The sequence below is a fragment of the Peromyscus maniculatus genome, chromosome 8, assembly GCF_049852395.1.
Source record: "Peromyscus maniculatus bairdii isolate BWxNUB_F1_BW_parent chromosome 8, HU_Pman_BW_mat_3.1, whole genome shotgun sequence".
NCBI classification, from domain to species: Eukaryota; Metazoa; Chordata; class Mammalia; order Rodentia; family Cricetidae; genus Peromyscus; species Peromyscus maniculatus.
The window spans coordinates 92,906,207-92,928,174 of NC_134859.1; the positions used below are offsets into that span (position 1 = coordinate 92,906,207).

Here is a 21,968-nt window from a genome sequence, read left to right on the forward strand (position 1 = left end):
CTCTTTTATAAGAATCTAATCCCACACTGTAAAAGAAGGAACCCTCCTGCCTAAATCACTACATAAAGACCCTACTACCTCTTAATACTATATTGGCCATTAAGCTCCAAATTTTGGATGGAGCACCTTAAACTATAGCAATTATCAGATTAAGAGCCTCTGAAGATTAGGTTCATCTGGGGGAAAATAGCATTGCAATGGGAACATGCATGCTGTGGTAAACTGAGTTTAGTTGAAGTGCTTCAGGGAAAGAGAAGCTTTAAAGACAGAAGTGAGGAAAATTGCACTGGTAATTGAAACAATGATCCATGGCCCCAAGGATCAGTAAAAGAAATGGTACCACTCTACCGCTGAGTAGTTAATGCTGAGTGGGTGTCTGGGGGTTGGGGGTGGTTGTGATGATCTTTGTGTAAGGCTGTGGTTTGGACAGTCTTTTGTGATATTGTGTATCAAGTAATACAAAATGATTCTTCATCTTGCTGTTAAAATTGACCCAAGGGTCTCAACTTTTATTCTGTCAACTTTGTACAAGAGTTGTAGTTTTCTGTTGCTTGAAGCAGAATATTTGTCCTGGAAAAACTTTGGAATCAGATATTCTTGGGGTGCATATCTGACTGGATCTGCTACTTACCTATGTGAACATTTTTACTCTGAGTACTTGTTATTTTTGTCTTACAAAGTATTTCATGGATCAAGCAAGATAATATATATATCAAGAAGTTAATATTGGCAGTTTAGCTCATAAAAGATGAATTGTAAATGCAAGTTTACAGACAAATTACTACATCATTATCTTTCTTATGCAGTGGGTCAGTCCCTTTTTCATGGTTTATTTGTTTGTTTGTTTTAATACCTTCACAGTCTTCACTTTGCTATCTTAAAACAGTTCTTCTTAGTTGGGGCTTTGTTCTTGCTCGACAATATGACTAGAGGATTTTTGTACTCTGTCTTTGATTCTGTCCTTTCTGTTTCTGTATACGTCCCTTTTTGGACACATCTTTTGTCAGAGCTAGGCATGATGTAGCTCAGTGGACAATTAGCATGATGCTCTGGGTTCAATCCCTAGCACCCCTTTCCTCTCTAAATTTAAAAATTGGGGGGATGACCGTATTTATTTCTTTGGATACTGCTATATGATTAATAATATGTAAATTACTTTTCATTTTTTGTCTATACTATCTGTTTTCCATCCTAAATTGTCAACTCTTGCCTCATAGCTTTTCTCTACATTTTTATTAGAAGTCTGCTTATCTAAAATCTAAATTATAGAACTAAGTTGTTCAGTATTTCTTTTAGAGTTGTGGCAAATGAAAGATCGAGCTAGGACTTGAGATGGAGGGGCAAGTGTGTAAGATCAGTTATATGAAGTTCTTAAAAGGAACCCTGAACATTAGAGTTGAATTAGCAGTTAAATAATTGAGAGTAATAGGACATGAGTGGAACCTGTTAATCTTAGGGAATCAAACATGTGTCAGAATATGTAGTTCTAGCACTCAAAGGGCTGAGGCAGGAGCATTATGAGTTTGCTGCCAGCCCAGGCTATATACTGAGACCTAATCTCCAAAAGTTAATTAGTATCTGAAGGATTAGGGCAGACAAAATACCAGGGGGTAAATAGACAGTAGAAGAATGTATAGTAGTGAGAATATATCACAAACTAATACTTGTTTGCTGTTGATCTTTATGATTTTATAAACCCTGGAGGACCATCCAGCCTTATTTTGGCAAAGTCCAGCAGTCACTTTCCTGTGGGTCTTGCATGTCCAGTTTGCACAGCATGCAGTTCAGGCCAAAGCAGGTTTTTTTGCCTAGTGCCTAACCTTGCCACAGTGGAAGTAAACTCCATAAGGAGTTTCTTCAATGCCCATCGTCTCTGAAGTAAATTAGTGCTACCGGGAGCAAATGTGTCTCATTTTCATGAAAAACCCTATGTTAACAAAACATTTTAAATGCCATATTCTGTAGGTCTTTGCAAAGTTTGAAGACTATCTGTAATATATCTCTATATGATCTGGAAAGCATACCTAACATATCTACAAATTTGATTATTATAAATGACTACTAACCCATGTTTCTTGATTATCATAAATAGTTTATAATAATAACTTTCAAAAATCTAGAATTTTACCTTACATTTTTAAATAAAATGCATAGGCACAGTACCTCAAACAAAAATAGGAACATACATATAATATGTTGTAACAAAAATAACCTTAAATTTTTATGAATATACAGAAGTCCCATAAATAAGGGTACACACATATATACAGTATAACAAAAATAACTTTAAATTTGTATAATATTCTATGTTCCCCTAAATGATTTCAAACATCTATGGCCCATCAAATAAACAAAAGCCTCCCACAACTCTCTGTGGAATGTGGGTGTAGTTTCTCAATACTTCTTCCTGCTGTCTGTGGGCAAAATATCTTTAGTGTCCCAGAGAGAAAATTTTGAGATAATGACCAAGTCCTGGGAAGACCAGCAGTAACCTTTGCTAATAGATATCACCTGTCAAGTTTCAGGAGGTCTCGCCTGATCAAACCTGATGCATATTAACCCTGAAGGAATCCACAGCCTCTCATCTCTTGTGGAATAAAACTCCAAAGTATTTTTGATTTCCATTTGTAAAATACATTTTTTTTTACTTTAAAAGTTAAGACATTTCTAAAGTATCTAGATTGGTTCAATTTAGCAGCCCAGTTCACAATCCTATGTCTTTTAGCAGCTGTTGTTTGCTTATCATCAAAAAATTCAAAATCAACAATAACATATATGATCCATATTCTCTGTGTATTTCCCATCTTACATGGCTTATTCTTTTTTATATTACTTTACTTCTCTCTTTAAAGATTCTTTTATAAACTATTCATTTTTTTCTTATGACTATACCCTTTTTCTTAAGCCTGCACACATTGTTAAACACACTAGAACCTGTTAAGAGATTTTTCTGTGTGGACCACTTTTAATGCAAATCTCTAGTCTATTTTGACCACATGAGCAAACTTTTAAACTGCTAACCTACACCTGGCTTCTCCCACGTCTTGGTTCCTGAGAGCCAAGCCTAAAGCTCATGGTTTACTTGGAAGTTCATGATCAAGAATTTCGTTCAACCGTTCAAGCTGTGGAAGCCAGTAACTGTGTTGGCACAGGTGGTTTTTACTTAGCTTGCAGTTTTTATATAGTGCTGCCAGCTGAACAGCAGCGCCTCAAGAAGCCAAATCTTTTTTTTTCCCCCCCAGCTTTCTCAGGCCCTATGGAAATACGGCCCATGTTGGGATGTCAAAATATTTTTGGGAGGTTTTTACTCTTTTGGGGGGAGAGGGGGCGCCACCCAGCTCCCAAATAATTCGCACACAGAAGCTTATACTTAATTATAAATGCCCAGCCTTATTTTGGCTTGTTTCTTGCCAGCTTTCCTTACCTTGAATTATCTCATCTACCTTTTGCCTCTGGGCGTTTCCTTTTCTCTTACTTCTGTAAATCTTACTCTTACTCCATGACTTGCTGTGTAGCTATGTGGCTGGCCCCTGAAGTCCTCCTCCTCCTCTGGCTGCTAGCTCTCTCCTCTCAGTTTTCTTCTGCTATATATACTCTCTGCCTGCCAGCCCCACCTATTTTTCTCTCCTGCCTCACTATTGGCCATTCAGCTCTTTATTAGACAATCAGGTGTTTTACACAGGCACAGTAACACAGCTTCACAGAGTTAAACAAATACAACATAAACAAAAGTAACACACCTTAAAATAATATTCTACAGCACTGTGAACCCCATGACCTGAATTTGATCCCTTAGACCCACGTGGTAGAAGGTGCTGTGACATGCACAACTTGGGTGTAGAAACCTGACTGGTGTGGCAAATTAATGAAAAAAAGGACAGACTCACAGACACACACAGAAGAGCTGGGCCATTTGGTTTGTGCACACTTTGATGGATAGGCACCAATTACTGCAGCAGTGCAGAAGCTCAGTATGTTGATTAGGTACAGCACAGTGGGGATGAGTTCGCTAGTCTCTGCAGGAGTGCCTGTACACTGTGTCCATGTCAGACAATACACATTCACTCAGGACTTTATCTGTGCTTTACACATTCACTCAAGGTTTCCTGGCCTCCTCCCTACAAGGAAAGAACCAGTTCCCACAAATTATCCCCTGACTCCCACATGAACACCATAACCTCACTTACTCCACCCACCTAAATAAATGTAGTAAAATGTGATTTTTAAAATTTGCAATGTTTTTATAATTAAACTTAAAGTTTTTTTATTATTATTTTATAGAATTCCATACACATTTATTTGCAAGCTCACTGTCTAGGTAGATTGGCTTTTCTGTTGGCTCACATGTAAAGTGAAGATGACAGTACTTTAGGATGAAAGGAATACAGAAGTGTTTGTAAACAATTTCTTTCTGTGACAGTTGCTTATTGTGACATAAGTATGATTTGGGGGTGAGTTGCTTGTTTTTCTTTAATAATTTATTTTTATTTCATGTGCATTGGTATTTCGCCTGTGTGTATATTTGTGTGATGATGCCGGATCCCCTAGAACTGGAGTTAGAAACAGTTGTGAGCTGCCACGTGGGTACTGGGAACTGAATCTGGATCCTTGAAGAGCAGCCAGTACTCTTATCTGCTGAGCCATCTCTCCAGCCCCAGGGGTGACTTATTTGTGAAATAGCACTGTATTTATCTGCTTGTGGATCTGTAATATTCTGTCCTATAAACATGGATAAAACTCAGCATTTAAAAACAAAACAAAAACAACAACAAAAAAAAAAAAAACCAAAAAACTGAGCCGATCTCCAGGAGTCCTGCTGAATGAAGAAAGGGAGGAGGGAATATGAGCCAGATTGGTCAAAGTCATGACAGAGGAACCCACAGAGACAGCTGACCTGAGCACCTGGGAGCTCATGGACTCTGGACCAACAATTAAGGAGCCTGCATGGGACCGACCTAGACCCTCTGCATGTGTGTGACAGTTGTGTAGTTTGGTCTGTTTGTAAAACTCCTAGCAGTGAGATCAGGACCTGTCCTGGTGCTTAGCTGTTTGGGGAACCTATTCTCCATGCTGGATTACCTGGCCCAGCTTTGATGCATGGGGAGGAGCTCTGTCCTGCCTCAACTTGATGTGCTATGCTTTGTTCAAGCCCATGGGAGGCCTGCCCCTTTCTGAATGGAGACAGAGGAGGAGTAGATGGGGAGTGGGGTAGATGGGAGGTGGGGGGAGGAGGAGAAAATGGAGGGGAAACTATGTTAATTAAATAAAATAAGAAAACCTTTTCTTGCCATGTTATATAGACCTCTTTATTTGTTTTGAGAGGTTTTTTTTGTTTTTTTTTTTTCTTTTTTTCTTTTTCTTTCTTTTTGGTTTTTTGAGACAGGGTTTCTCTGTGTAGCTTTGCGCCTTTCCTGGAACTCGCTTTGGAGACCAGGCTGGCCTCGAACTCACAGAGATCCGCCTGTCTCTGCCTCCCGAGTGCTGGGATTAAAGGCGTGCGCCACCACTGCCTTAAAAAAAAAAAACAAAACTTAACTCTGACATGTAGCTAGAAGGTTTCTCCAGTCCCCCGTGGTCCCACAGCCACTTAAAAATAATCATTTAGAGGCTTAGTATTAATTACCAGTTGTATGGCCTATGGCAGGCTTTTTTGCTAGCTAACTCTTATAACTTAACCCATTTTTATTAATCTATAAGTTGTCACATGGCCATGGCATTACCAATCTGCTGGTGTATCTTGCTGCTCCTTCAGCAGTGGCTGGTGTCTGTCTCCCTGTCCTCTCTTCTCTCTGTATATTTGCTTGAATTTCCCTCCTGCCTCTAAGCTGCCTTGCCATAGGCCAAACAGCTTTATTTATCAACCAGTCAGAGTAACACTTATTCACAACGTTCAGAAAGACATCCCACAGCAATGACAAATTCATTTTTACTTGAAATTCTGATTTGTTTAAATTATAAGTTAGATTTGAGAGCTAAACTCTTTCAAGATGTAAATATGTAGAGGAGATGCAATAAAAGAAATCCTATGAGGTAGAAAAGTTGTCCATCATTCAATCACTGACTCCCTTATATCCGTTTTTAGCAGCAGTGTAATGGTTCTAAGAGGTAGACACCATTTTACAACATGGCATATACCAGGAAAATGGAATCCCTCATTCCTCTGTGATCTTCCCCATAAAATTTACTACAGTTTTATGTGATGGTTCCTAGAAACCATCTGTTTTTATGCTTCATTGACCTTGTCCTTCTTACTTGCTTTATGCTCACCTGCTGTAGAATGTGAGTTTCAGAATGCCAAATGCGGAATGTAAGAACTAAGTGATGTCAGCCATTAAGAATACTTCTCATTCACACCATTTCACACAGGGCAAACAAATACCCGTAATTGAAAAGCAGTTCTTAGCAGGTCTCTCAACAAGCAGTACATTATAGTATAGGATTATGTAAGGTTTAACAAAAAATGTATACTTGATTTATAGTAGAAATTTTGTAGTACTAAACCAAATTGACAAATTCAGCATTTAAGAGCAATAAACACATCTCTAGAAAAAGTATCCCTCTGATGAGAATTTTAAACACCAGAGGGCAGAGTGTTCTTAAAGACTTTTCATTCAGCTGCCTTTTATTATAAATATACCATTCCTGTCCCAAATGTCAGCCATTCTTTCATGTTGGTAGATGAATTGTGAAAACCACAAAATGGTACCATTAGCAAATGTTCTACAAAAGCCCATTGATGATTTTGTTCTATCAGTCTAGTGAGCAGTGTTTTGAGTTATAGTAGAGTTAGTTGAACAACTGTGTTTTCCCAGTTGCTGATAAATGTCTGTTTCTTGTTTCTGAAAGTGATTATTTTTTTAAATATTCTTCTACATTATTTGGTAAATTTTCCAAATTTTTTCTTGAGTACTGCAATTACAATTTCTACCAGCGGCCCCCCCCCCAATTCCTCCAATTCCTGTGTCTCTCGCCTCCCATTCCCTCTCAAATGTATGGCTTCTTCTATAATTATAACTGTTAATATATATGTTTGTATATATTGTACTGAGCCCATTTAGTGTTTGTATGTACATGTATTTGGGGCTGACCACTTGGAATTGGATAATGTATTAGCACTTACTGATAAAAACATCAAGAAAAGCCCTTTTGAGCTAGTGATCTCTTTTAAGTGTTGTAATTGTAATTTAAAGGTAGTAGCATATGATTGGGAAAGTTTTGTTTAGTATTTAGGTTATAAAAACAACATAAAAAGTGAAAACAGAGCATAATGAACCTTCAGAAATCCTTATATATTATTCATGACATTCTTGAAACAAAAACATTGCTGCTCAGTATGTCTAGTCCTGACAGCTTGTCCTTCAGAGTTGGAAGTATCTTGTTCTTTTATTGATCTTTAGTAAATTTCCAATGTGTAGGCAATCACATTTTATGATTTTTAAAATATATATACTCCTGTGTGAGAGGGTTCTGGTGATTGAAGCTAGAGCCTCACACATAATAGGAATGCACCTACCTCTGAGCATACTTCTTTCTCTTCTTCTCTTTGTCATCACTGTTGCAAGTTGAAGTCCTGATTGGAGCTGCAACCATCCATAGGAAAGATGTAGGCCCACAATGAAATCCCACCAAAGCTTGAATTACTGTAACAATTCAAGTAAGACCTGATATTTCTCTGCGAGAGTGGAGAGTTCATATATTCATCTCATCTCAATAGTGCCCATCCTTTGGAGAAAGCTTATAATGGAGGAGGAGTGGAAAGAGAACAGGCATAAAAATAGTAAAGGACTTCATGTAAATTCAGATTTGTTTTCTGAATTAATCATAAGGGAGTTAGGAATTAGTAGTCAAGGGAATACTCCTTAAATCCCTTTTTGCCTTTTAGTTAAAGGAACCATTTTAAGCAAAACAAGGCATTTTGTCTTTCCATGTATCTCTACCATATCCTCATCTTTCAGTTCCTACCAAGCATAAACACAATGGGAAAATGATTTCCAAGTTTACAGTATTTTTTTTTTGAATCTAGCTAATGCATAGATCACCTCAGCTTGGTTTGTATAGTGACATTTTGAGGAAAAAAAACTTGTGCTTTGACCCCAAGTATTAAATTGTTGATATTTTAAAGTCACAACTAAAGAGAATTTTCTTCAGAAATAACCACTGGGACACAATAAATGTCTTAGTTAAGGTTTCTATTGATGTAATAAAACACCATGACCAAAAAGCAAGTTGGGGAGGAAAGGGTTTATAAAACTTATGCTTCAGCATTGCTGTTCATCACTGAAGGAACTCAGGACAGAAACTCAAACAGGAAAGGAGCCAGAGGCAGGAGCTGATGCAGAGGCCATGGATGGGAGCTGCTTGCTTGCTTACTTGCTTGCTCCCCTTGGCTTGTTTAGCCTGCTTTCTTATAGAGCCCAGGACCACATGTCCAGAGATGGCCCCACCCACCATGGCCTGTGCCCTCCCCATTGATCACTAACTGAGAAAATGCCTTACAGCTGGATCTCACGGAGCCATTTTCTCAACTGAGGCTTCTTCCTCTCTGATGACTAGAGCTTGTGTCAAGTTGACACACAATCAGCCAGTACAATGATATTTGATTTTAAAGACTTACTAGATAGAAGAGATTAGACTACAGTGGGAGCACAGAACCAACTCATGCCAGCTGTGAAATTTTCAAATCCAACATGAATGCTCACTTTTTACTTGACTTTACAGTTTCTAGTTAGGTGAAGTAAAAAGCAGTTGAAGATTATCTGAAGCAAGTTCCTTACTTTGTATGTTTGTTAGTATCATCATTCTGTGGAAACTGCTTTTACTTTCTCACTGTTACCATCTTCTGAGAGATGTATGTCATGACAGGCTGTAGAATTATATTTATGTACTTAACCTCAAATAATCCTTTAACAGTGTTCCAAGGCTTCCTCACCTACTGTGATATAAAAAGAAACAGCCACTGTGTCAAGTGTATAAATATGATGATACCAAATATGCTATCAGACATGAAAACTAGCCTAGAAATCCAAGTACTATGGTATATCTCTAATCTTGGGTACTTAAGAGGCTAATGCAAGAGTATCTATGAGTTCCAGACTAGCCAGGCAATGTAGTAACAGTAAATTTGTCTGTCTCACTCCTTCTTCACCCCTCTTCCCTTTCCCTCTTCTTCCTTCACTCCCCTCTCAAAGGAAAAAAAAGGCCTATCCTAGAAAATGTTTAACTTTTCAGACCATTTTTTTGGTTGAAATCTACTGAAGCCCATTTCTCCTTTTTATCTTTATTATTTTTCTTAACTAGGTATTTTTATGTAAAATTGCATTTCAAGTCTTGGCATTACGTTGTTTTATTTTATTCTGTTAGCACAGTAACTTTAGGAAGAAAGTATAGTATATGTTATTGTTCATACTTTGCTGATGACGAATCTAGTGACAGGAGTTACTGAGTTACCCATGGTGAGTGATGCCTGGTAAGCAATCAGATTCATACTACAGCTACAGTCAGAAGTGCATGTGGTTTGTCCTGCACCGCAGTCCTTTTAGTCACATTTAATGTGGTGACTTATCATTCCTAGAGATTAATGCATCAGGAATCTTTGACCAACAAATACATAATTTATACTAGAATTATTATTGTACTGCCAGCCTATGAAAGAGAACAATAATGCATTAATTTTCATAATTATTTTGCTTTATATTGTGTCTGAACATTTCATAAAATGAGTGATAATGGAAAAGAAACACATTGTTATGAAAAAGAATGATTTAATATGCAATTGCCCTCTCTAAATAGATGCAGTAGAATAGCACCAATGGTCCATGCCTCAGGAATATAATAAAAGATTTTTCCCTCACAGCTCAGTTTAGGGCCATATATAGAATACTGCAGAGGAGAATACTATTTCAGCAATCCATATATTGATACCGTTCTTAAGTCCTTCTCCCATAAGTCCTTTTGGAAGCTATCCTACTATCCAGTGGAGGGGAAGGAACTATTCTGGATTCTTGAGAGGTGAGGAAAAACTACATAGAAAAAGTTTTTTCCAGTCTAAATAGAGAGTTAGGCCTTTCGAAGCATGGGGTGGAACAGTAACCTTATCACATCAAAATGATGCAGTAATTTCTTTGTTGGGAATGAAGGAAATAAGCATCTTTAGTGAAGTTGGTATCTTTGAACCTTCTTGTATGTAAAAGGAATCCAATGGCATATCTGTCTTTGAAACTGGTATCTTTCCAATTTCATGAGTCAGTTTGTTGATGATGCTGCAGTTTTTAGTGTATCTGATGTATATCATCTAAATAATAGGTATTTGATCTAAATATATCTGAGTATTTAAAAACAACTTTCGGTTGTCTTAGATTCTAGGTAATTCTTACATTGTAGCTATATATCAGTGTCTAATTTTAAAATCTGACCCAATATATTATGAAGATACTGCAGATTTATGTATTAGCTTTCAAAGTACTATATTGATCCTTTAAATTGCCTTATTATAGTTTGGGGGGGGTTGTAGCTGTTAACATAGCTACTGTATTTTGCAATGTGTATTTACACAACTCAGAGTCAGAAATTCAAGAATTTAGATTCCTAAAGAGAAATTAGAGGAGTTTGTAGCTTTAAGGCACGAGATGCTTACAGCTTTTTAATATAAATTGTTCCCAGAATCCATGTCACAGCTCCTTCTATGGTGCTGCTTTTTTCCCCCTTTCTCTTGGTTGCTATGACAACAGCAGCACTGCGCCATTCATCAGCTTTGGACCTAGGCTGCACTGTTAGTCTTCCGTGTTACTCCTGAATGTTAAGAACATCCGTGAATCATTCACTCTGGTTAACACTGCGCCATTAGAAACCTCAGGACCAGTTCTTCAGCAATTTTCTCTAGCAGAAGAGTAAACTAAACTGCGCCACAGAGAGAACCTGTATAAAAAATATTTCTCTCAAATGGAATCATACAATCTATTTGCTGCAGTATTGTGGAAAAAAATAACTTCATGTCAAGCAATCTAATGAAAAGATCTCATCTGTATAATATTTCTTGAAATCATTAGATGTTCAAAACAGGTACAACAGTGCTTGCTTATGTGGATACAGAAGGAAGCAGGTGATGTTGTTAGGGGCTGTAAGCCCCTTCGGGAGCATCTCTTGTGCATTGGGACTATAATCAACATCTGCTAGAAGAACTATCACCTGTGAGGCATAGTTAGTTCTGGGCAGTAAGAAGAGCTGGCTGGAGAAGATTAAAGTGTGGATCATTACTAATGTGCCAGCACGAGAACATGGCCAGTGAATAAGCCTGGAAATGGGAAGCAAACTGCAAAGTATTGACAGATGAGGAAAGAAGAGTAAAGGCTGTGAGTATGATAATCAGAATATTTGTATGTTCCATGGTTTCTGAGCTGTAAGGCCTACTTTGAGATTTGTAGGAAAAGAAATTCAGCCTAAGAGACTCCCAACACCTAGTTAGCAGAGAACCCATTAAGAAATTTTCATCAGGCACATTTATTTAATTTTTAAATTGTTTTTTATGTATTATTTCATGAACCTTTAAATAAATTTCTTGTTTTTTAAAAAAAGAACATTTATTGCAGAGAAATCAGTTTTGAACTGTTAGGGTTTTTTATGTAAATGTGAAGGTCATTTTTTTTTTGAACATTATGATTCCAGAATAAATCTCTACTTTCCATTGCAATAGCCTTGTGAGTAAATTCCTTTTTAAAAAATTACAGAAATCTAGACTTGGTAAGTGAGCTTCTTTAGTATATCATACCTGTCCTATCATTACCTGAAATGTTTAGAAATAAATGAATATTTCTGCATTTTTTGAGGATGCAAGGATTTTTTTTAAATGGCTTTATTTGCTAGTCATGTTGATTTGGGTCTACTTTATCAGTTAAATTTAAGCTAAATTATATGTCTACCCTTTTTAAACTTGCATTTTTCAGATCATTTGGTAGTTACTACCTTTAGATAAATTTAGTTTACATTTGGATTTTCTTAGACTGCTCATTTTCTGCTTTTTCATTTTCTCTTTTTAGCTCTCTGGCTAACTATGGTAACTTAGAGATGACCTAAAACTAGGAACTGGGTTTTTTTTTTTTTTAAATTAGAATATTTAGGCTGATCTTCAGCCATCTCAAAACAGAAAAAAAGCATTTTGATATGGGCTTATTCTTTTTGTTATTTGTTTTCTTGAAGCATGTTATTCAGAAAATGCACATTAGACATGACTGAGTATCTTTGATTTACATAGTTAAATGAAAGCATGTTTTGTACTTTTGATTTCTGATCTTTCCATGTTTGAGAATTTCACCTATAAATCTCTGTATGAATCTGACCATTGTTTAGGAAACCTTTAAATATGAAGAATTAGTATATTAAAATGTAGTAAAATCTGTTATTCACACTCACAGTTATATATGTCATTAATAAAACAATTTTGCTCCTTTTGCTCCTCTTATCTATGATTAACATATTAAATAAATTTAATATTTGCATTTTAAGTGTTGATTTGCAATTTAAAATTTTACATATACTGAACTACTATGTACATTATAAGTTGATGCTCCTTTGTAGTCTGTACTCATAAATCTCATAAATGTGTATAAAGGATTTTATATTTCTGAAATCAAAATTCTCAATAATAGTAACAAAGACTGAATTTTTTAATAAGGTTAGGATTTTTTTATTGTTTTATTTATTTTCAAGTAATATTCCTTGGCATACCCTTTGATTTTCATGTTTGTGGCTTTACTCAATATGGCATATAAATTGTTTGTTTATATATGTTGGCTAATTTAAATTTTACCTGGAATTTTTCATATTTTAGAAGATATTGCAGTGGGACCTTTTAAAATAATCAGTCTATTCTGTTGGGTTGCTACATGTCTATGTCATACATTAGGTTTCTTAAAGTGAAGAACATTCAAGCTATAGATTTAAGTGACAGTGTTCTATGAAAAAATTAAGCCTCTGTTTCATAATTATTTGATATTGTCTTGCAGTTTGTTTTCTGGAATATTTTTAAGTCTTTTTGGTATTATTCACATGGTATATAATGTCTTAATTGATAGTTGATACTGCTTTTAATTGGGATGAAATATAATAAATATACTGAATACACAATATGCAAAGATCATAAAAAAGACTCAAGTTTGTCTCTTCAATTTTGTTGACTAAAATTTTTATAATGTGCTAATAACACTTCTAAATACCCAAGAATATGGTAATACCAATAATAAAATTTCATTAAAAAATACTAAAACTAAAATATTAAAACTTAAAGTTAAGTTGATATGTAAAACCAAAGAGTCCCAGTTATCCTGTTTTTTATCCTCATGAGAATAAGTCATAACATTTCAGTGATAAATGCGTGTTCTTTATTCCCCCTTACATTACATGATTATATTTTTATACTGTAAACCTTGCAAGTTAGGGCAGGCTACCTTTCCTTGTTATTCTACTATACAATCAATGCAATAATACTTTTGTAGTAGTAGTCGTCGTCGTCGTCGTCGTCGTCGTCGTCATCATCATCATCTAGGCATTAAATATAGATTACTGGGCATGGAGACACATGCCAAAAACTTAGTACTTGACGGGTGAAGAGAGGATGGTCAACTTCACTTAGATAGCAGGTTTGAGCTTGAGTTTGAGGCCAGTCTGGGCTACATGAGACTCGGTGCCAAAATAAAGCAAAATGAAAAGTAATGAACCCGATGGAGTGAAGCATGCCTGTAATCCTGGCACTTATGAATTAGAAGTAGAAAGATCATGAGTTCTAGGCTATCCTAGGCTTCATAGAGAGACCCTGCCTCAAAAAGCAAAAATAAAATAAAAGTAAAGTTAAACAAAACTCGGGAAGATAATATCTGTGAAGCAGCAAGTGTACTTGGCACAGAAGATTATTCTCTTAGTGATACCTCCCCTTTCTCTCCTCACTCTTTGTTGGCCCAAATTGCTGCTGCTTGAGCTTTCCCTTAGGAGTTCCGTTAGGACAGAAATTTGAATGTTTACCAAATGGGCTATGATGTCTAATTTAAAAGCAGACCCAGGGTTGGCGATGTGTTGGCTTAAAATGCAACTGGCCTTGGATCCAATCCCCAACACCACACAAAAACTTCAGATGGTAGCACACAGCTGCAGTCTCACCTCTCAGATGTGGAGGTAGGCAGATCAGGAGTTGAAGGTCATCTCCAGCTAACGTAGCAGGTAGAAGTTGAGCCTGAGTTACTTTAGGCTTGTTTCAAAAAAACAAAACAACAACAAAGAAAAACAAAAACAAACCTCGACATTCCTAGAAAGTCTCACATTTTTCTCTCCTAAAGTAGTGTGCATTTATTTTTATTTTATCGTCAAAATATATATCTCCCCCAAATATTTAAATGAACTTATAGGAGTTTTGCATTTACATACCCAAACATATTTCTGTCAACATGCTACTTGGATCACCTCCATTTAAAAGTGGAGATTCAAGTTTGCTCTCTCTGCTTCCTGCTTGCAGGTCAAGATGTGAGCCCTCAGCTTCCTGCTCTTTCTGCCATGCTGACACCCCTCTGGAACAATAGAACAAATAGACTCTTTTTTTCTATTAAAAAAAAATAAAAATAAAAGTAGAGATTCTCTGAAGGTACCAGGCTCTGCCGACTCCCCATAGGAGAATTTGCCTTGGAGGAGGTGGGAATGGGGAGTAGATTGGGGGTGGGGAAGCTGGGGGGTGGGAGGAGGGATAAGAGGGGGATCTGTGGTTGGTATGTAAAATGAATAGAAAATTTCTTAATAAAAAAATGGAGATTCTGAGATGAAAGAAGCATGTGCATCTCTGTGGAGAAAGAGATTAAGAATCAAGAGGTAAGATGAAGGTGAATCTGGTTCAAACTGGAAGGTCCACACCATTCAAAAGAGAGAAAAGTAGTAGTTTGGAGTTGAGTCAAGCTGTAATGAATGAGAAAGGAATCTGTTGTGTTGCAACAGAAGAATGATGATAGAGAAGCTGCCTCTAAACCTCTCCAAAGTTATGAAGTAAAGGCACATACCTGTTTAACCCCTTCATATCTCTAAAACTTATTTGACAACCAACCTTTTTCAATGTAAGTAACTTTTACAAGATCACGTGGAACAAGTGCCTGAAGAAGCACTCTGCCAGCTCATAAAAGTTCTATGAGTTCTAAGAAAAGAAGAAAAATATTGATGTGGAGTGAACAATTCAGCAGTCATCTTGGCACTCCAGAGATGATGGGGAAATTACAATTTACATAAATGCTCCAGATAAATTTTACTTGAAAAATCTTTCAGATTTGAAATTTTTTTCTTAGTATTTTAGCACAGGCTCTCTTTACATAGCCCTGGCTGTCCTAGAATTTAATGCACAGTCCAGGATAGCCTTGAACTCACAGGGATACACATGCCTCTGCCTCCAGAGTGCTGCTATTAAAGGTGTGCACTACCACACCCAGCAGATTAGTGATTTTTAAGTTGGAGAAAAATTTATATTGGTTATTTGTATTAGAAAATAAAATGATAAAGTAACCAGAAAAATCTTGAAAGTAAGAATATATCAGATAGTAAACACATCGGTTTATTTGGAGTAAATCTTTTATGAAAGGATGCTGAAGATGACTGACATCAAATTGAAACAGCCTTTGGGAACAGTGGTAAACTAAGCTGATAGCAGAGAAAATATAAGAGAAAAAGATTTAAAAGAAAAAAACAAAACAAAACAAGCAAGTTGGTACTGTGAAAGAGCCATCCTTGACAGCAAGGTTTAAGGATGGGTATTGGTGGCCTCGGTAGGAGTAGAGAGCGATTAGGACAAATTTTTAACCTCTGCATTTCAAAGTCATACACATAGACCGTGTTCAGTTCTTTGTCTTGTCCTGTGACAGAAGCAGCTTAAGAAGGGAGGGTTTATTTGGCTCACAGTGTAAGGGTGTAGTCTATCCTAGTGACAAGAACACGAGGCAGCTGCTCATGTTGCAGTCAGTAAGATGAATGCTGGTTTTGTGTGTGTGTGTGTGTGTGTGTGTGTGTGTGTGTTCGTGTTCATACACAAATTAGGCATGATTGATCAGGATTCCAACTTAGGTCTTTATCTCCAGTATCAACTCTTAAGGGGTCAAGAAGTAAACTTTAAGAAACATCTACCAAAGACTAAAGCTTATGTTAAAAGGCAGATGAGAGTTTAGAGATTCTTGGAGCACTGGTTTCAAATTTGCATAGAGAAAATAGATTCATAAAGGCCCAAGAATCTATTGTAATGTGATTCTGCTTTAACTTTCCTGAGCTGTAGAAACTCTTAGCTATAGTGTTCTGCTTTTACTAATATTCATATTCTGTTTATTTAACAAAGAGAAAAAAGGGCTACTTAAAATTGGCAGGAGTAGATGTGGGATAAGGAAGCATCTAAGAAATTCACAGCTGAACATACTTTTCAGAGTTCTGATTATTCAGAGATGTTTATATTATATGGTTGTACATAGGATTCATCAAGACTTTGAAGAATAAAATGTTTGTCTTTCCCAATTTAGCATGCTCATCTTACAAATTTCTGCCACTTGCTTGCTGTGTAACACTAGACATGTTGTGGATGACATCTCTATGCCTTAGTTCCCTCGCTCATTAAATGGGAGAAATAATACCTATAGAGTTTGTCAGGGTAAATAAAATGCTGACAGTGTGCTATAAGACTGACTACCCAGTAATAACCGATGATGATCATCACATCATGGCAATTGCAAGGCCAGATGGTCTCTCTGTACCTTTCTTTACTTCTTTCTCCTCCCTATCATTTCATTTGATAAGAAGGGAAACCATTTTCACTTTTACTTAGTATGTTTTAAAAGTGAGCAGAAAGTAGTTTAAACTTTTCATTTTTGTTTGATTTAAAAGAAGCCTGTACCAAAACAAAAAAGGTAAGAAACAAATATATTGCCTCATTACTATAATGAGAAGTATAAAATTGTGAAATTACAAATTCAGTACAGAATGAGCTTTTCAAAATTTTAGCATTTATTAGAAATGTGAGGTGTTTTGTTTGTTTTACATATTTTTAGTTTATATGTATGAGGTTTTTGCCTGTGTGTGTGTGTGTACCACACATACATACATCTCCTCAGATCAGTCTTACGGACAATTGTGAGCTGACATGTGGGTGTTGGGAACCAAACCTGGATCCCTTTAATGCTGAGCCATCTCTCCAGCACCCTAGAAATCTAAGTTTTAAATTATTTGTCATTATAGTATAGCCTAAGGCGATGCAGTATGTGTGTGTGTGTGTACTCTGGATTGAATCTGCCTTGATTTGCATCTTGACTAACACAAATCAGTTCTCTTTGGGGGCAATACTTAACACTTCTGTGCCTCAGTTTCCTTTTTTATCTTCAAGAGATAGGTAATACCTGAAGCCTTTTCATTAGGTCATATAAGTATTAAGTGAATAAATTAATTTTTTAAGTTTGAATCATAAGAAATGTATAATATATGCTTTGTTTCCCTATAAGACAGAAACAGTTTTTATCCTCGATTCTATCTTCAGTCTGTAGTCCCATGCCTGGCATGTTGTAGACAGTCACAAAATCTTTCATGAACACTTGTTGAATACAGTGCTTGGTACATCAGTAATAGTCTCTGTTTCAGTTCCTGTATCTAAGCAGGCCAAAGCAGATAATCTAATTGTAATGGGAAGAGCATTTCCTCACTAAGGTTTTGTTAAAAGTGAGAGCTTGAGACGCATGACTCACCATTTTTTACTGACTGATCAGATTTGTGATGATAAACTCTTTTAAACTAAGGCTAGATGGAGGTATGCCATATGAGTCACATTCCTCATCCCAGTTCTTAGGATTCACTGACGACATTATAGTGCCTAGAACAGAGAGAATTAATTTGTTTTATGTCAAGTTCGACCTGCTCTCAAAATGTGTTACTGAAAGTTGCTCTGGTGTCTAAAATACAGGTCACCTAAGCTGAGGTAGAGGTGCACTGACCTCATGACTGCCTCATGATTAAGTGCCCCAAAAGGACAGGTTTAGTTTGCCAACAAGGAAAATAAAATTTGTTGTTATTTTCCTTGTATTCACCATTAGATAGGTATTGTCTGATATGTAGTGGAATTCTTGACATTGAACCAAATGTCTAGTGATTTCAACATCTCTCACTTTGGAGAAAAATTGTTGCTTTAATGAGAAACTTTTGTAGGTATGGTAATACTCAGTTTACTTAGATTACAATATTTCATTTGTGTGTACAATATGACATTGAACTTTAAGTTACCTCTTGTACTTCTAGCTTTTTGAAATTTGATTTTAAGTGTAATTATATAATTTTTCCTAGGCTATGTCTTGGATTTTGAAAAACATCTGTCATAGCTTATCTCTCCACAGTGGTTTTGTTTCATGCTTCTATTTTTGTTTTTGATACTTCTCAAATAGTATATTGTTAAGAAAATAGCAAGATAGAAATGTGGTGAAGTAAAAATGACTTCCCTGTTGTGGTCATCGATTTAATGCTTTAATATTTCTTCACTGTTTGCATCATTACTCATTTCAGTTACTGGCACTGGCTCTGGTTTTTGTTGTTATTTTTTATTCGTTTGTTTATTGTTGCCAAGGGCTGCATCCAGGGCCTTGTATACACTGTGCACATGCTTTACAAACTGAGCCATGTTCCCAGCCTCACAGCCTCTTTTCTAAATCTAAACTTTACAATTGTTATTTTTCTCATTGCTGTGACAGAATACCTAAAAAAATAAATTTAAAAAAAAAAAAGCAGGTTAAGGAAGGAAGACTTTGTACTTATGGTTTGAAGGTCCAGCTCACAGCAGCAGTAATGTGAGGCAGCTGGGTATATTGTGTCATAGTTAGGAAAAAAGAGAAACGAATCGTCATGCTTAGTTTTTTTTCTTCCTTTTTATTCTATCTGGGACCCCAGCCCATGGGATGGTGCTGTCTCTATTCAGGGTGGCTCTTCCTTTGTTAGTTAAATATCTCTAGAAATGCCCTTAATAAACATCCCTATGTCTCCTAAGTGATAACAAATCTAGCCAGTTTGAGTATAAAAATTAACCATCACACCTAGAAACCTTAGTCCAGCTTTACATTGAGGATAACCCTGTCCTAGACACTGTGGCTTTGAGCTTCCAGTTTTAGAAGCTTTCTTTACTGACTTTTATCTAACTGCTTCTAGAATTAATTAATACTTTCTGTTCCCTTTGTGACACCTAAAGACTGTTACCAGGACTAGTAGATCAGGCCAGTAGGTCATTTTTTAAGAAAAAACTTGCAAAAGCTGATCACCTGGACTCTAGTCAGACATCCATGGTGTATCAGGATCCAGCATTACCACTTCTATACTGATTAACTGGTCACAAGTTATTCATGTCAAATTTTCGTATTGTATTTTATAAAATGTGCATAAGAATAACTGTCTCTTAAGAATGGATTTCAACAAATGCTGTACCAGGTGCTTAGCATTGTGTTGCATATAGTGAACCCTTAGTATTACCTGTATTTATACCATTAGTATATGAGCACGGTTGGACAAAGGAAGCTTAAGTGATTTTTATGGCTGTTTTCAAATTTTCTTTGTAGCCCTGACTGGTCTCAAACTCTGTCCTCCTGCCTCAGTCTCCTGAGCGCTGTGCATGTCCCACCATGCCCAGTTGTGGTGCCAGTTTCATGAAGACTGATTTTATTGTTCACCTCTTTAGCTTTCATTGTTCCATATTTTTACACAATTTTGTTGTTTGTTTGGGGTTTTTGCCATTCATCCAGTGAGATACATTAGTTAATGAAAGGACAGAATTTACTGACTTTAGACAGTGTCTAAAGGTAGAAATTTTATGTTTTTTACTTCCTTTCTTTACTGTGTTACGCAACATGACTGCTATCTCCATTCTCCTAGATTTTCTTTCCACATCTTAAGAATGTCACAGTGAACAGAGCAGTGCGTTTATTCAGTTCAAAGTACAGGAGGTTTGTCAAAACCCCAAGAAATACATCCCAGCCAAGTCAGTGCCTACACTCTGTGTGTCAACTCTCTTGTTATCACATTAATGCAATCCTTAGTCCTACCCCTATACCAGTCCTCTCTTGCTTCCTTCCTCCCATGATTTGCTTTCTAGCAGAGAAAGCAATTCAGCTTCAGACCCTGTTTTTCTTGTCCACCAGTCATCTACCTATCCTTTTTCTTGTTCTCTTCCAAGACGATACCAGGGCTTCAAGAGACTGAAAAGCAACTTGCCCTCTTACAGGACTGATAATTTCTGACTAATGTTCTAAGGTCAGAGAAATGTGATTCTTGAGCCAGAGTTAGAATTACTCAGTGTTCTTTGGTGTGAATTTCCTATTGTGACTAGTAACAACTGCACATTCCAAAAACAAGCCAGAAAGTTATTGGCATTCACACTTAATCCTTAGAAATATCTCCATAGTCATTTCTGTCCATGGGACAGGATGACATTTACTTTTAATCTATTAATTTTGAAAGGTTTTAAATTGACACATAATAGTTATACATATTTGTAGAATACACCGTAGTATTTTAGTACTTGTATACAGTATGTAATGGTCAAATCAGGGTAATTGGACTATCTATAACCCACTCATCATTACCTAGTGTTGTGAATATTTAAAATCCAACTACTTTGAAATACATAGTTGTAATCAGTTATCCTTGGAACATGTGTGTAGGTGCACTTTTTTGGGCAAGCATGTGTGGAGGCCAGACGTTGACACTGGAACTATCTTCCTCAATCATTTCTCCTTATTTTTAGAGACAGGATCACTAACTGAACCTGGAGCTCTCCATTATGGCTAGAATGGCTGGCCAAAGCCTCTAGAATCCCCCTATCTCTGCCTCCAGAGCTAGGATTTAGGTATAGACAACCATGCCCAGATTTTTTACTTTTGGTGCTAAAGGTCCAAACTCAGAACCTCAAGCTTTCCTAGCAAGCACTTTACCCACTAAGCCCTCTCCCTGGTCCCTCTTTTAGCTTACTCTTAGCTGATTTTATTCTAGTACTGGCACAATGCTCATGCTTACGTAAATTGTAGCAGCTTCTACCTCTACACTGAATAATTAAAATCTTCAGATAACTTGCTTAAAGTTTTGGAGAGGGAAAAAAAAAAAAAAAACAGTTCTGAGCAGCCAGTAAATGACAGGTGCCTATCATGTACCTTGATATTATTCAAGTCTTTTTCTCTCTCTCAAGTGTAGGAAAAACTATTTCTTCAAGGAATTTTGTGTAAATTTACCCAGTTAGCATATTGTTAGGCACTATTAATTGTAAATGCAGAAGGACAAACAGCAGTGTGACTGCATTCTATGTGATGAGTTCTGTCCTGAGATTATCTGATAGCCCTACCTATAAAGTGTATATACTAGTGAAGTTTGGTTATTCATGTGCAGTAATAGAACAGGAAGAGTTTATGCTTCAGATTTATAACCTCAGGATCTTGGGTTCTAATATGTAACTTAGCATACTTTTAAATCACTGGTAAAATGTTCAGTGATTTTGTTTTTAGCTTTCTTGTGTTACATAAACAAATTGCCTCAAACATTCTGTACTGTAGAAGACATTTCACACAAGTACACTTGGTACAATATATATTCTGCTAAAAATAATCTTTATCCATTAAATACCAGTTTCTTATTTAGGAGCAAAGATAGAGAAGCAGAAAGAACTAATCCAAGAACTGTGAGCAAATTACTTTTCGCAGTTAGATGTTGTAAGTAATCTTCAGTAAGGTTTAGCACTCTGACCAGTATCTTAAAAGTTACTGTGTATCTTTCTATGTTCCTCCATTGCTTGTGAACACATCACCACCACCACTGTCATCATCATTATACACTACAAAATGTCTAGTGTTGAGCCCATAGTAATGTAAGGCATTATGCTGATTTTACAAAGATTAATTCATATAAATCTTTGTGATGACCTTGAGAAGTAAGTGGAGTCTATTATATATGCTATTACT

The 21,968-nt window shown here is 36.4% G+C and overlaps 1 protein-coding gene across 24 annotated transcripts in view; it reads left to right on the forward strand.

Annotated features, from left to right (window-relative positions):
* Tanc2 (tetratricopeptide repeat, ankyrin repeat and coiled-coil containing 2) overlaps positions 1–21,968 on the forward strand; it is a 338,567-nt gene that overhangs the window by 144,167 nt on the left and 172,432 nt on the right. The window contains exon 1 of one of the 24 annotated variants that reach the window (XM_076577727.1): positions 5,433–11,348. The exons of 22 other annotated variants lie outside the window; for them this stretch is intronic. The gene's annotated coding sequence lies outside the window, so the exon portion shown is untranslated. Of the gene's footprint in view, positions 1–5,432; positions 11,349–21,968 lie in introns of those variants that run through there. One more of the 24 variants, XM_076577726.1, reaches the window with a different exon arrangement.